The sequence below is a fragment of the Cucumis melo genome, chromosome 11, assembly GCF_025177605.1.
Source record: "Cucumis melo cultivar AY chromosome 11, USDA_Cmelo_AY_1.0, whole genome shotgun sequence".
Classification (NCBI taxonomy): domain Eukaryota; kingdom Viridiplantae; phylum Streptophyta; class Magnoliopsida; order Cucurbitales; family Cucurbitaceae; genus Cucumis; species Cucumis melo.
Window position 1 is genome coordinate 7,445,388 of NC_066867.1, and position 13,774 is coordinate 7,459,161.

A 13,774-nucleotide genomic window follows, 5' to 3' on the forward strand; every position below is an offset into this window, starting at 1 on the left:
TCTTCATTTGTTCCATCGTCTGTTTTTTTTTCTTCTTTTTTCTTTCAAATTGTAATTTGTTTCATCGTGTATTATTTTTTTTTCAAACTTTTTCATTTGGTTATTCAAGATCGCGTAATAAATATAAAAGACTAGAAAAAATGGCGGTTTGGGTAGTTAAATCTAAAAGATCATGTACAAAAAAATTATAACGCCCCAAAATTTGAGGAATTTAATTTTGTTATCTTAAGTGTAAATTTGAAATTTTGGGTGATATTTAAATGTTGAAGTATTTTACTTTATGGAGATTTGATTCTATTGGATATTTGAAAATATCGAATTGTTTTAATGTTTGGAATTGATGATTGTTTTAGTTGGCTTTAGATTATTATGTGTTGGGTACTTAATTAATGGAGTTTAAGGATAAAATAATTATGTTATGAAGGTAATATAATTATTTAATATTTTTTGAAAGGGTAAAGGTGATGTGATTTGGAGAGAGGGAGAGTATTTGAATTTAAAGGGAAGATTTGATGGGTTTAAATGAAGAAAGAGAATGAGTGGTTTTATTTGGAGTAAATTAGGGAAAAAGATAAAAGAAAATAATAATTATTATATTATTATTTTTTATTAAAAGGCCATTGGAAAACGTGAAACACTATTCATCATCTTCCCCAATTAAACCCTAATCCAAAACTCCTCAAACCCTAGCCGCCACCGCCATCCTCCTCCAATCGTTTCCATCGAGCGTCCGTCGCAGGTCAACCCGAGCCGATAGCCACCCTTTCAGTCGTACGTTAGGGAGCCGTTCGAGCCGTCGTTTTCCATCGTGCGTGTTGCGTTAGACATAACCAGCCACCGCACCTCCAATCGTTTCCATCACCGGTCGCCTGAAGGCTACCATTTTTGTCGAGTTGTCTTCAAAGCCCAGCGAAAATAGACGTCGAAGCCAGCCGTGCTGTCGTCGAGCGTCAGCCGCAAGCAACCCGAGTCGATTCACCTCCAGCTGCTCCGCGTAAGTTTGACCCGCGCCCGCTCCAACCACACCGCGTGAGTTCAACTCGCGCACGCTCCAGTCGCTCCGCGTAGCCGCTGACTCGTGCTCGCGTGCGCTCGCTCCACGCTGCAAGCCGTGCCCGCACATGCGCCCTTATTCGTGAGCCGAATTTCCAGCCGAGCCGCCAGTTGATTTTCGCCTCTCCAGCCGAGCCAGCTGAGTCGCCAAGCTCCCTTTTAGCCCTATTTTGACTCACATTTTTCGGTAAGCATCGGTAGGTTGATTTTGGTTTTTAACCTATCCAACTAAGGTTATTTTGACCCTAACTAAGTTGGTTGTTGGATTAAATTGACTTAGTTAATTGGAAGCCGAGTTGGGGATTTGTCCAACTAAGTCCAAACCGAGTCCGACCTTGATCTTGGGTAAGTCGCTTCCAGTGAGTTTTTGGACCAAATTTCTTTGAGGGTTAAATTATTAAATTGTGGGTTCCTGACCATTTAGGACTTTCGCCGCTTGGGGAGCGTGTTGTTACTGCTAGAACTTGTTGAGTAACCTCCAGGTAAGAGATTCTCCTACTAGACCTTCGATTTATATTAAAGAGACCGCATGTTTGAATTTATGGTTACGTATGAATGGTAGCTAAGTACCTAACTCAAGGTTGTTGAGAGAGAGAGAGATTGATATTGACATTGTGCCTGCTGATTTACTCTATGGTTAGAGTGAATAGTATGTCGATGCTACCGTCTTCGTTCTAACGACATAGTTGTAGTTGAGAATGATTGATATGATATGTTAGGGTTGGTACGCTATGGTTTGTTATGTTATAGCATTAATTGACGTGATTATGACATGTATGATAAGTTATGATTGATGCGATATTGTGTACATGCTATGGGTAGGGTGTATGTTAGCTTCTTATTAGAGTCATACCCACATGGGTATTCTTCGGGATCACCACTATTATGACACAGACATGATAGAGAGACCCGACGGGGTCACTCCCACTTATGACTGCGTAGTTTAGCGGGATTACCAGTCTGACATTGACATTGACATAGACATGACGTGAGTGATCCGACGGGACCGCTCACAGCCCGATCGTCTTAGGTATTCCCTTGGGAATCACCAAAGACCAGCTTGTTCCTACGGGGGCACAGATTGCACGTGTTCGGGGACGTGCCAGTTCAGAGGTACCACTTTTTAGGACTCTAATAGGAAGTTAACAGGCGTCTAGTAGGACTAGTAGTGGGTCCCTTGCTGAGTATTTTTATGCTCACTTTTTCCATTTCCATTTTCAGGCAGAGGCAGAGGTAAGAACAAGGGCAAGCTGGCGAGTGACCAAAAGTGATCGTGGCAGGCCATAGAGATACGCTTGCTTCCGCTTATGTCAAAATTTGGATTTTAGTATTCCATTTTCAGTTCTTTCTCTATTGGTTAATTTATTTCTTTAAAAGTAGATAGGGCCCGAGTTAGGACTTTATACTTATTTCACATTTTCTTTGTTTATTTTTTTATTATTTAAAAAATTGAGGTTTTTGTCTTATTCTATTTTTAAAACTTTACAAACTTATATACCCTTTTTAAATAGTAATGGCTTCGACTTAGTATAAGGAGTTGGGTCGTTACAAAAATAGTCAAATTTAAACGATTCTGTACAAAGAATCTTAAAAAATCGTTTAGATTGGGGTAGGCAAATCTAAATGATCATGTACAAAAAATAGTAAAATCTAAAAGATCGTGTATAAAGAATATTGAAAAAAATCATTTAGATTGGAATAGCCAAATGTAAACGATCATGTAAAAAAAGTAAACGATCGTGTAAAAAAAATAGACAAATCTAAACGATCGTGTATCGAATTTTTAGTCAAATCTAAACGATTGTGTACCAAATTAAAAAAAATCGTTTAAATTTGGGTCCAAATCTAAATGATCGTGTAACCAAATTTAAACAATCGCGTAACAAAATTAAACGATATAATTGAAAATAATAAATTGTAACTAAATCTAAACGACCGTGTACCAAACAATAGCCAAATCTAAATGATCGTGTACTAAATATATTACGCGCGCGTTGTTGACGACGTGATTGATGGGGCATTTTTGGTATTTTACACGGTGGGCCTCTGGGCTTTTTCCATTTTCAGAATTGTTCTATACAGTGTAAATATTTTACCGCTTTTTTATATTTTTGAAAAGACCCCATCTTTTTTCTAAAAACATAGTTTTCCTTAAAACTGCTTTTTTAATTATTTTAAAAATAAATAAACAAAAAAAGGGGTCTTCAAAAATATAAAAAAGGAGAAAAATATTTACACTCATAGAACAATTTCAAAAATGGAAAAAGCTCAAAGGCTCACTGTGTTAAATATCAAAAATACCCCGTCAATCATGTCGTCAATAACGCGCACGTAATATATTTACGGTCATTTAGATTTAGTTATTGTTTGATACATGATCGTTTAGATATGACTACAATTTATACGCGATCGTTTAGATATGGCTACAATTTATACGCGATCGTTTAGATATGACTACAATTTATATGCGATCATTTAGATATGGCTACAGTTTATATGCGATCATTTAGATATGACTACAATTTATACGTGATCGTTTAGATATGACTACAATTTATCTTTTCAATTTCAATTTTGTTACACGATCGTTTAATTTGATTATGTTTAAATTTGGTTACACGATCGTTTAGATTTGGAGACTCAAACCTAAATGATTTTTTTCAAAATTTGGTACGCAATTTTTTTAATTCTTTGGTACACGATCGTTTATTTTTTTTACACGATCAGTTACATTTGGGTACTCTAATCCAAATGATTTTTTTTCAAGATTTTTTATATACGATCTTTTATTTTTTTTACACGATCGTTTACTTTTCTTAAAACGATCATTTACATTTGGCTACTCCAATCGAAATTATTTTTTTTCAAGATTCTTTATACATAATCTTTTTTTTACACGATCGTTTATTTTTTTTACACGATCGTTTATCAAGATTCTTTATACACGATATTTTAGATTTTGCTATTTTTTGTACACGACGTGAGCAAAAGGAAAAGAAGAAAAACGATGAAAAGAAATCGCAGCAAAAAAAAAAGAAGAGGAAAAGTAGAAAGACGATGGAAAAATGAAAAATAAGAAGAGGAAAAGAAGAAAAACAATGGAAAAATTAAACGGTGTAAATAAAAAATTGAAAAATAAGAAAGATGATGGAAAGAAATTACAGAAAAAAATAGGAAAGAAGAAAGACGAAATCGCAGGAGCAAGACGATGAAAGAAATAACAGACAAATTGCAAAAAAAAAGATGGAAGGACGAACATGAAATATTTAAAAAATGGCTAACTTAATGAGTTTTGTTATAAGAACCGTAAATAATTTGATGTTTTGTTATATTTATGTAAGTTTCAAAAAAAAAAAAAAAACGTCTTCATAGTAAACCATTCCTTAAAACAACTTTCAAAAATATTTATTTTTACACACTTTTTAAATAAACCAACGTCACTTTCAAAAATATTTTCCAAAATAGAAAACTTTTCTATGATGGAATTCGGAAGTCAAGACATTGACTTTCCTAATATTGTCGAGGTAACAAATTTATTTTGGCATCTCAAATTAAATTCAAATAATCTTCTTAATGGTATTTGGTCACTCATAATTATTGTTCACTATTGGTAATAATGGTGATGAATAAAATATGAGACATTTAAAAATGGGGTACTTGCAAAAAAAAAAAAAAAGGTAAAATAATGTTATAATATAACACACACATTTATTATTTGTAAAAGAAAAATACAAAGCTCAACTCACATATACAAATGTAAAAATGTCACAAATCACTAGAATAAATATGACATAGATGTCAGTTGAAAAAATTGAACACAAATGTTTAATGTTGGTTTTTAGCATATGGATCTTTAATGTTGATTTAACCAATATTAAAAATGAAGGACTAAAGTCAGTTTTAAACCGACATCAAAAGTACCTTTCTTTTTTTTTTTTAGTAAAATCAATTCATATTCAAAAAAATTTATCTCTCAACCCTAACACTCAAAAAATTGACAAAACTAGCACCATCTTGGTTTTATATTTCAAAAATAGCATGGTTTTAGAAAACTCGTAATTTTGTTTTTCTCGATACATCTCAGTCAAGATTGACCTCAAGATTCTTCCCAAATTTTAAAAACTATTTCAATGAAATTTCTCAGTTTCTCTCGGTCTAGTGGGTCACCTAGATAGTGTATTTTTTTTATTAAAAATTTGAAAATAAAGTGATATAACAAATGACCGAAATACCTCTAGAATACAAAACGATTGACATTCTCACAAAATGAACTAAACCCTTAAAACTTTTCTCATTAAGGCCAAGAACTAAGCAAGAACCCTACCAAAATCTTTCGAATTTGGAAAATTTTGAGAAATAACACCTTTTTGGTTTTATATTTTAGAAGTAGCACAGTTTAAAAAAAAACTCGTAATTTTGTTTTTCTCGGCCAATCTCGGTTGAGATCGACCCTGAGATTCTTTCAAAATTTTAAACTGTTAGCTAGCTATAAAATCTTTAGCTAATCTCGAGGTAAGAGATTCTACTATTGGACCTTTGAATTAAATTTTAAGAGCTGTATGTATTTTTTTTTTTATTATGCATTGATAGTAGCTAAGAATACATGATCACTACAAGAAATTCTGAATCTCCTGACGTTGTTTTACACCATCAAGAAATATGGCGTTGGGAGTTTGGGTCTCTATCGACGCACAAACTGAGGTGTTGGGAGAGGCAAGAATTTTCGACGCTTTACTTAAAGCGTCAGAAGTTCTTGGATATATCTCGACACTTTAAGTAAAACATTGGGAATGCTTGGATATATCCCGATGCTTTATTTAAAGCCTTATGAATTCTTAGATATATCCCAACACTTTATGTAAAGTGTCGGGAATGCTGGATATATCTCGATGTTTTAAGTACAGCGTCAGAAGTTAGCCTTTAACAAAACCCTCCCCTCTTCACAGATCTGTGAAGAAGGGGAAGGGATGGGTAGAAATGGAGTGCACTAGAGTTGTTCGCCGCTTTGTCTATCGTTACCACTACCTCCTTCTTCGTTTCTTTCACGACCTCTTAGTTGGAGGTAATTCAAATTTTCTATGACTGGGTTTTTTTTTCACTCTAACTCTTCTAATATTTCTTCTTGATTTCTGTTTTTGTTATATTCAAGAGTTTGGAATGGGATTGTAATTGCTCTTCAAGTTCTTGGCAACAATGGTGAGTTTAGAAAAGTAAAGTATGGTTTTTTTTTTGTTTACTTACTGCTAATGTGTCTGCAAAAAAGAAGATGGAAGTTGCAAAAAAGGAGATGAAATGGATGATGCATTGAAGACAATGATGAAATGGATGTTGAAAAAGGAAGTTGAAAGAGATGATGAAATGGATGGTTACCCAAGCAATGAAGACGATGGACGATGGAGATGGAGATGGAAGGTTTTTTTTTAAAAACAATAGAGGATTTCTCGACACACAAAATAAAACGTCGTGTCGAGAGATCTTAGACATATTCCAACACTGTATACAACGAGATATGTGTAGGTACAGCATCGGGATATGTCTAGCATTTGCCAATGCTTCATTTTGGTGCGTCAAGAAATTTTCTCTCGACTCATTTTGCCCGACTTTCGTACCGACGCACGTTTAGGCATCGAGAGATCCTTTCTGGATGATTTTATGTATATCTCCTGATGCTTTTACGCGTCGGGAGATCTCCCTTTTCTTGTAGTGGATGAGATGTTATGGTTATTGACTACTGTTACTTGATGATTAAGCATGATTATGGATTTCATGCTTTATGGACTGTTATAATTATGGACTGTTATGGTCATGGATTGTTTTAACACTGATGATTCATGCCATGTTATGTTGACTGTTACATGTTTTTGGATTGTGGTGTGTTTGTTAACTTTGTCTATTAAAGTTCTTACTCCACCTGTATTGTGATCATATCTATGAGGTTACTCGCACAACTAGGGGTGTTTTTACAGAACCACTCGCACGATTTAAGGGTGTACCTATAGATCACATGCATGGTTAGGAGATAGTTATATTGTGTATACAGGGTCATTCACACGATTAGGGGTGTTCCAACAAGACCACTCACATGATTAGAGGTGTACCTACGTATTACAGATATGTTTATGGAATGTGTACTTGCGATCACTCGCACAACTAGGGGTGTTCCCACGGGATCACTCGCACGATTTAGGGGTGTTCGTAAAGTCTCACTCATCCAGGTGTGCTCAATTGGACACACGATGTTATTATTATGTTTCTAATGGGAAGTTAAGAGATCACCTAGCGGGACCAGTAGTGGGTCCCTATTGGGTATATTTATATACTCACTCTTTTTTATGTTTAATATTTCATGCTAAGGGAAGAGAACTTAGAAAACTGGCGAGCGACAGAAAAGATCCATGACATGCCATATGGGAACACAATTCAGCTTTCGGCCTTCTAACCCTTCATTCGTCTCCCTTGTTTTTTGTCTCCCTTTCTCTCATTTTCGGGTAACAGATATGTTTTATAGATCTAAAAATGGTATTTGAAGGGGAACGCCCGATGCATGACTGACGACGTCAAGAGAAGTTAAATATATTAAAGAAAAATTATAAACTTCTCCCAACACCATGCATAACAGCATCGGAAGAAGTTAACACTACTACAGAAACTGACTCTCTTGACAGTTTTAAACTGTCAAGAATGATTATTCTTGACGGTTTTAAAACCGTCGTTGAATCCAATGTCAAGAAAGGCAAATTTCTTGACAGTTGTAAAAAACGTCAAGAATTGTTAACGTTGACAATTTATAACCGTCAAGTATTCAATTATTCATGACAGTTTAGAACCGTCAAGATTATAAGTTTTAATGTCAGTTTAGAACCGTCAAGAATGTCACTATGAATGACAAAAACCGTCAACAATACGAATATTCATGACATTTTAAAACCGTCAAGAATGATTTTTCATGACATTTAATAACCGTCAAGAAAGTGATTGTTTATGACATTTTGTAACCGTCAAAAGTATTATTTTTCATGACATTTGGGAACCGTCAAGAGTATGCTTTTTAATGACATTTTGGAACCGTCAAGAATTTCGTTGTTTATGATATTTGCAAACCGTCAAGAAATTTTCAATTTTTTTAATTGTAATTTATTTATATTGTTGTTCCTATATTATGCTCCCATTGGTCCAAGAATTCAACTACATATAAACGATAAGTATACATCAAATATAGTTTTAAAACTCAAACATAAATATGCACTAGAACAATTCCAAAACTTTAACATATATTAACATTTTACCATATATGTATCAACATTTTGAAAACTTTACATATTTGTTCAATATTGTCATATACAAAACATTACTTCTATCAACCCAACTCAATGACCTTGAATGAAACTTGGCTTCAAATAAACTTGCATTCTGCATCCTCTACTACCTCCAATTCATGAGCTAAAATAAGTACCACCAATAGCAGAGCCAATCTACAAGAAGTAGATAACATCACAACAACAAAGTATGTTCAAAACTTATTCAGTCAAAGAAATCAACTAACAACTATTAAGAGTAAGCTGATCATACTACACAAATAAAATCACAGTTTCTATTCTCCAACAACCATAATGAATGAACTTTGTAGAGTAATCTAGAGATTTTCAATGGTATTCAGAATCGAAGGTTGTAGAGTAATCTAGAGATTTTCAATGATAATTAAGAATCGAAGGTTGAAATTCATAATAAGATCAAAAGGAAAAATAATGCCTTTAAATCACATCAATGGCTATACTCTCTGTGAATGAACTTTGTAGAGTAATCTAGAGATTTTCAATGGTATTTAGATGGAATCTAACTAATATCAACATTGCTTGTTTTTCAATTATTCATTTTCAACATAATCTCAAGTGGACACAACAAAAAAGTGATTCCAATTTTCAATATGCCTTATAGAGGTTTACTATACTACAACCATGCCTTATATTGAACTAAGAAGGGTTGAATCACATTAGTACCTTGAAAAGTTGGCGGCAAGGACCCTAGTGTGAGTGTTTCAAATTCAACAGAATCGATCTTAAATTTGGGAATTTGCTCTGCATTTATAGGTTAGGTAATATTTCTTGTTGTTTTGCATATTGTCTGTGTCAAGAAAAAACAAAAGAAAAATTATAAACAAATGCATAAGAAATGGAGAAGCTACAAAAAGAGGGGGGAAATAAAAAAGTAAAGGAAAGGGCAAATAAAATATGTGGCAGCATGACAGGTGGAATTAACATAGTTAACCAACAAAAAAGTTGATAGAATGACTTAAGAATGGATACTGCTGATGAAACAGATAAACCTTATCAAGATAGGACCACATATATTCAATAATCATAAGAAAGTCTAACACAAAAAATTAAACAATATAGAAAGTACGTACATTATCAACGACCTATTTTTATGTTAGACACGTCCATCACTATCGATTCAAGCAGAAAAGAAGTTAGTTAAACTTTGAAACTACTCAAAGAAAACAAGTATTAAACAAAGTAAACTGTACCATTTGATACTATTGAAGAGTGTGGAGCACAACGACAATAACCAAGTCTTGTTCTTCACTATTTTTCACCTTTTTCTCTATTCACACATTTTATCAAACACCTTCTAGGCCCTCTATCTCCATAAAATTAAATAAAAAATTTAAAAATAAATCTTTTATGACTAGTATTTCATCCTTTATTTGCCATGAAAAATAAAGTAAAAGATGGATAAAACATGGGCAGAGTAGTAATCAAACCCCATCACAATATATACTTTACAAAATGTAATACTATCAAAATAATCCAATTGTTCCAACTTCTTCACATCTATGTCAAAACCCTTCTAGTTCTTCTTCCAATTCCAAGTTAAAATAAAATGAAGTTGATATTAAACTTACATAGAACATAATTATGCATTTACCCCTGTACATTCTTTTAAATCAATATGAAACTTTATATTCCACTTATGACCATTAATAACTTAAGTAAATATTACCACAGAGCAATAGAACATGGTATTCTTGACTAATAGAATGTGGCAATGATGAGAAAATAAAATCTACCTAATCTGCAATGAACATTATTGTGTGAATTTGAAGAAAAATTCATACCACAAAAGTGGAAAAGAAGAACATAAGACAAGATGAAAAAAGAACATTTCAATAATCATGTTTTCTACCTTCACTTTTATACACAAGAAAAAGTACATAACTTGAACTATGGAAATATCACCAACAAGTGAAAGTTGTTCTCTTGTAATATTACAATTTGAAATTTTGTAAAAGGAGAACATGTAAAAGAAAAATACCAACATTGCAGTGGCGGACTCTCTCAAATTGCCATCAATCTGGATATAGAAACTCGTTTGTGCAAACAAACTTGCAATTTCATTGAAGTCCAATAAGGATGGATCAAAAGTAGAAATAAACTCATTATAACCCAAACAATGGGTATAAAAAGAAAATCAACCATCAGTAGTGTAAAAAGATTTATGTCCAATCATACATACCCCTGCCTCTCCTAGAATAGGCTCAAACAAAAACCCAGCTATTCAGTCACGGTGCTCTACATTCCATAAGAATGGCAAGTAATAAGTTAAACCAGATGCCAAGTATACAAGTCCCTATTGCGAAGCAATAAACAAATATATAGGGCTGTTTTATAGTGGAAATACACAAACAAGATGGTTTTTTTATGATTCTTTTAGTAACAGATTTCTTGACACATAAATTGCAAACACAAGGGTGACGATGTCTTTGAATAATATATTCTCCTAACCTTTAAAGATTTTCTAAAGGGCAACTGCATCACCAAAATCAACTTTAAGATGTCCAGGCAACAAGGGACCAAATTAGTCAAATGTAGATTTGTATCATTTCTACCATAGAAGTTTGAAACAAGCATCACCCATAAGCCAAACAAACTGTAAATTAAAACAAATAGTAAATTTCCTAAGGCTTAAGTTGAGCTATTAGGTATTTAATACAAAAAACTAAACCAGTCCATCAATGTAACAAACTTGAAGTTCATAGAGGAGAAAAGACATACCAGCAAAATGGTTGTGAGTTTGGGGTTTTTTAGTGTTTGTGTGGTCGGCGTCTGGAATGGCTATGCGTTTGAGTGGACCAAGAAGTTCTGTAGTTATCCTCAGCCGTGCGTGGTGGAGCGAAGTTGAGGCGGCCTAGATGTTAGGAAACCACCCGTGCGCTAACGTTTATGGTGGAACATTTGCTATCCGTGGTGCGAGAACGTTCGGTAACCGGCCGTGGGGGAACGTCTGCAGTGCTCGAATGACTTTTGTCTGGAGCTTGGTGGAGCGAGGACTCGCATATTGGTGGAGAATGGGGAGTGCGTGTGATTGGAAAAAATTGGGGAAGAGGAAGAAGATAGGGTTTGAGAGAAAAAATTGAGGAAGAGGAAGAAAGTATTTTCATGTATTGTGAGAGAAGAAAGGAAATTTAGGGGGGGAAAAAGAGGGAAAAGATTTGTTTAGAAAAGGGGGAAAAGAAAAATATTTAGATAGGGAGAAAGTAGGAGATAATGATTTTTTTATTAATTATTTAATGAAAAGTGGTTGGAGGGAAATTAGGAATAAATGAGGAAATTTTGGATGTTTGGTTGTCGTCGGGAGGGAATATGAAATTTGAGTTGTGTGTGGAGGGAAAGGGAAAAAGTAAAAAGAGAAGGGGAAATGTAGGTTTATTTTTTTAAAAAAATAGGTTTTTTTATAAAACATTCTTGACGTTTTTAAAACGTCAAGAAACGTCAATAAATTTGAAAATGAATCCCCTCCGCTTTTCATAAAAATTCTTGACGTTTTAAAACGTCAAGAGTTTATCGATATTTCTTGACAGTTTTAAAACGTCAAGGATAAATATATACATTTGACGTTTTAAAAAACGTCAAGAATATCGAACTCATAAAAATTCTTGACGTTTTAAAAATGTCAAGAATGTAGAATAAACAACTTGACGGTTTCAAAACGTCAAGAAAGAATTGCATATTACTTGACGTTTCAAAACCGTCAAGAATTCTGTAAATTGCCTCCCCTCCGCCTTTTAATCAAAATTCTTGACGGTTTTCCCATTAAACCGCCCCTTTCTTGACGGTTTTTCAAGAAACCGTCAAGAAAAGAAAAAATCAACCGTCAAGAAAGGGTCTTTTTCTAGTAGTGATAGAACAATTTCGAAAACGGAAAAAGCCCAGAGGCCCACCATGTAGAATACCAAAAATGTCCCGTCAACCATGCCGTCAACAACGCGCGCCTAATATATTTGCGATTGTTTAGATTTGGTTATTGATCGTTTAGATATGGCTACAACGCATTCGTTTAGATATGACTACAATTTATACGCGATCATTTAGATATGACTACAATTTATACGCGATCGTTTAAATATGACTACAATTTATATGCGATCGTTTATATATGACTACAATTTATACTCGATCATTTAGATATGGGCTTTTCAATTCCATCGTTTAATTTTGTTACACGATCGTTTAGATTTGGGGACCCAAATCTAAATGATTTTTTTAAAATTTGGTACACGATTTTTTTAATTCTTTCACTACACGATCGTTTAGATTTCTTTACACAATCATTTAGATTTTTTTACGCGATCGTTTACTTTTTTTACATGATCGTTTACTTTTTTTTATACGATCGTTTACATTTGGCTACTCTAATCTAAATGATTTTTTTTTCAATATTCTTTATACACAATTTTTTTTTACACAATCGTTTACTTTTTTTTAAGTGATCGTTTACATTTGGCTACTCCATTCTAAATGATTTTTTGTTCAAGATTCTTTATACATGATCTTTTAGATTTTGCTATTTTTTTGTACACAGTTATACACATTAGATTTTGCTATTTTTTTTTTGTACACAGTCTTATACAAAGTCGTTTAGATTTGGTTACCCAAATGCAAACACGTAAAAAAAGAAAAGAAGAAAGACGATGGAAAGAAATCGCAGCGAAAAAAAGAATAGGAAAAGTAGAAAGACGATGGAAAGAAATCGAAGCGAAAAAAATAGAAGAGAAAAAGAAGAAAAACGATGGAAAGATTAAACGACGTAAATAAAGAATTGAAAAATAAGAAAGATGATGGAAAGAAATTGCAGAAAAAAAAGGAAAGAAGAAAGACAAAATCGCGAGGAAGAAAGATAGAAAGAAAAATCTGGAATATTTAAAAAATGATTAACTTTATGGACTTTGTTACACGGTCCGTAAATAGTTTAGTGTTTTATTATGTTTACAGTAGTTTTCCACAAATCAATCCTCACAAAATAAAATTTCTTTTATCGAAAAGAAAATGAAAAGAAGAGAATTGTAGGTTGGAGAGAGCAACGGAAGCATTGTATTCTTTGGAGAGAGATTGAAATAATGACAATGTGGTGTATATTTGTATGTTAAATGTATGTGTTAATTTGGAGAAGATGGATTTAATCAGAGAAACAATGGGTAGAAGCCAAATTTAATTTGAAACATTGAATCGTTAAAAATGAAATTAAAGGTTGAGATTAAAAGTAAAATTTAATGAGTAAATACATACATATTTTTAAAATAAACTTTAATCACCTGTCACTCCTTTTAAATTCAATCATCAATCTCTTTTTACATTCAAACACCACCGCTCACTTTAAGTTAATAAAAACTTAATCACCCATCACTTACTTTTAATTGATGTGATTCAAATTGAGTTGGATTCGT

The 13,774-nt window shown here is 33.4% G+C and overlaps 1 long non-coding RNA gene across 2 annotated transcripts; it reads right to left on the reverse strand.

The window, feature by feature from the left end:
• Positions 1–8,323: 8,323 nt before the first annotated feature.
• On the reverse strand, positions 8,324–11,153 carry LOC127151696 (uncharacterized). 2 transcript variants are annotated; one of them, XR_007824803.1, is made up of 5 exons: positions 11,106–11,153; positions 10,370–10,622; positions 9,458–9,496; positions 9,051–9,128; positions 8,324–8,525 (listed from the first exon to the last, which is right to left on the reverse strand). It is a non-coding gene; the product is annotated as an uncharacterized LOC127151696 (long non-coding RNA). The 2 variants fall into 2 exon arrangements; XR_007824804.1 differs by lacking the exon at positions 11,106–11,153 and adding an exon at positions 10,836–10,923.
• Between the last annotated feature and the right edge of the window lie 2,621 nt (positions 11,154–13,774).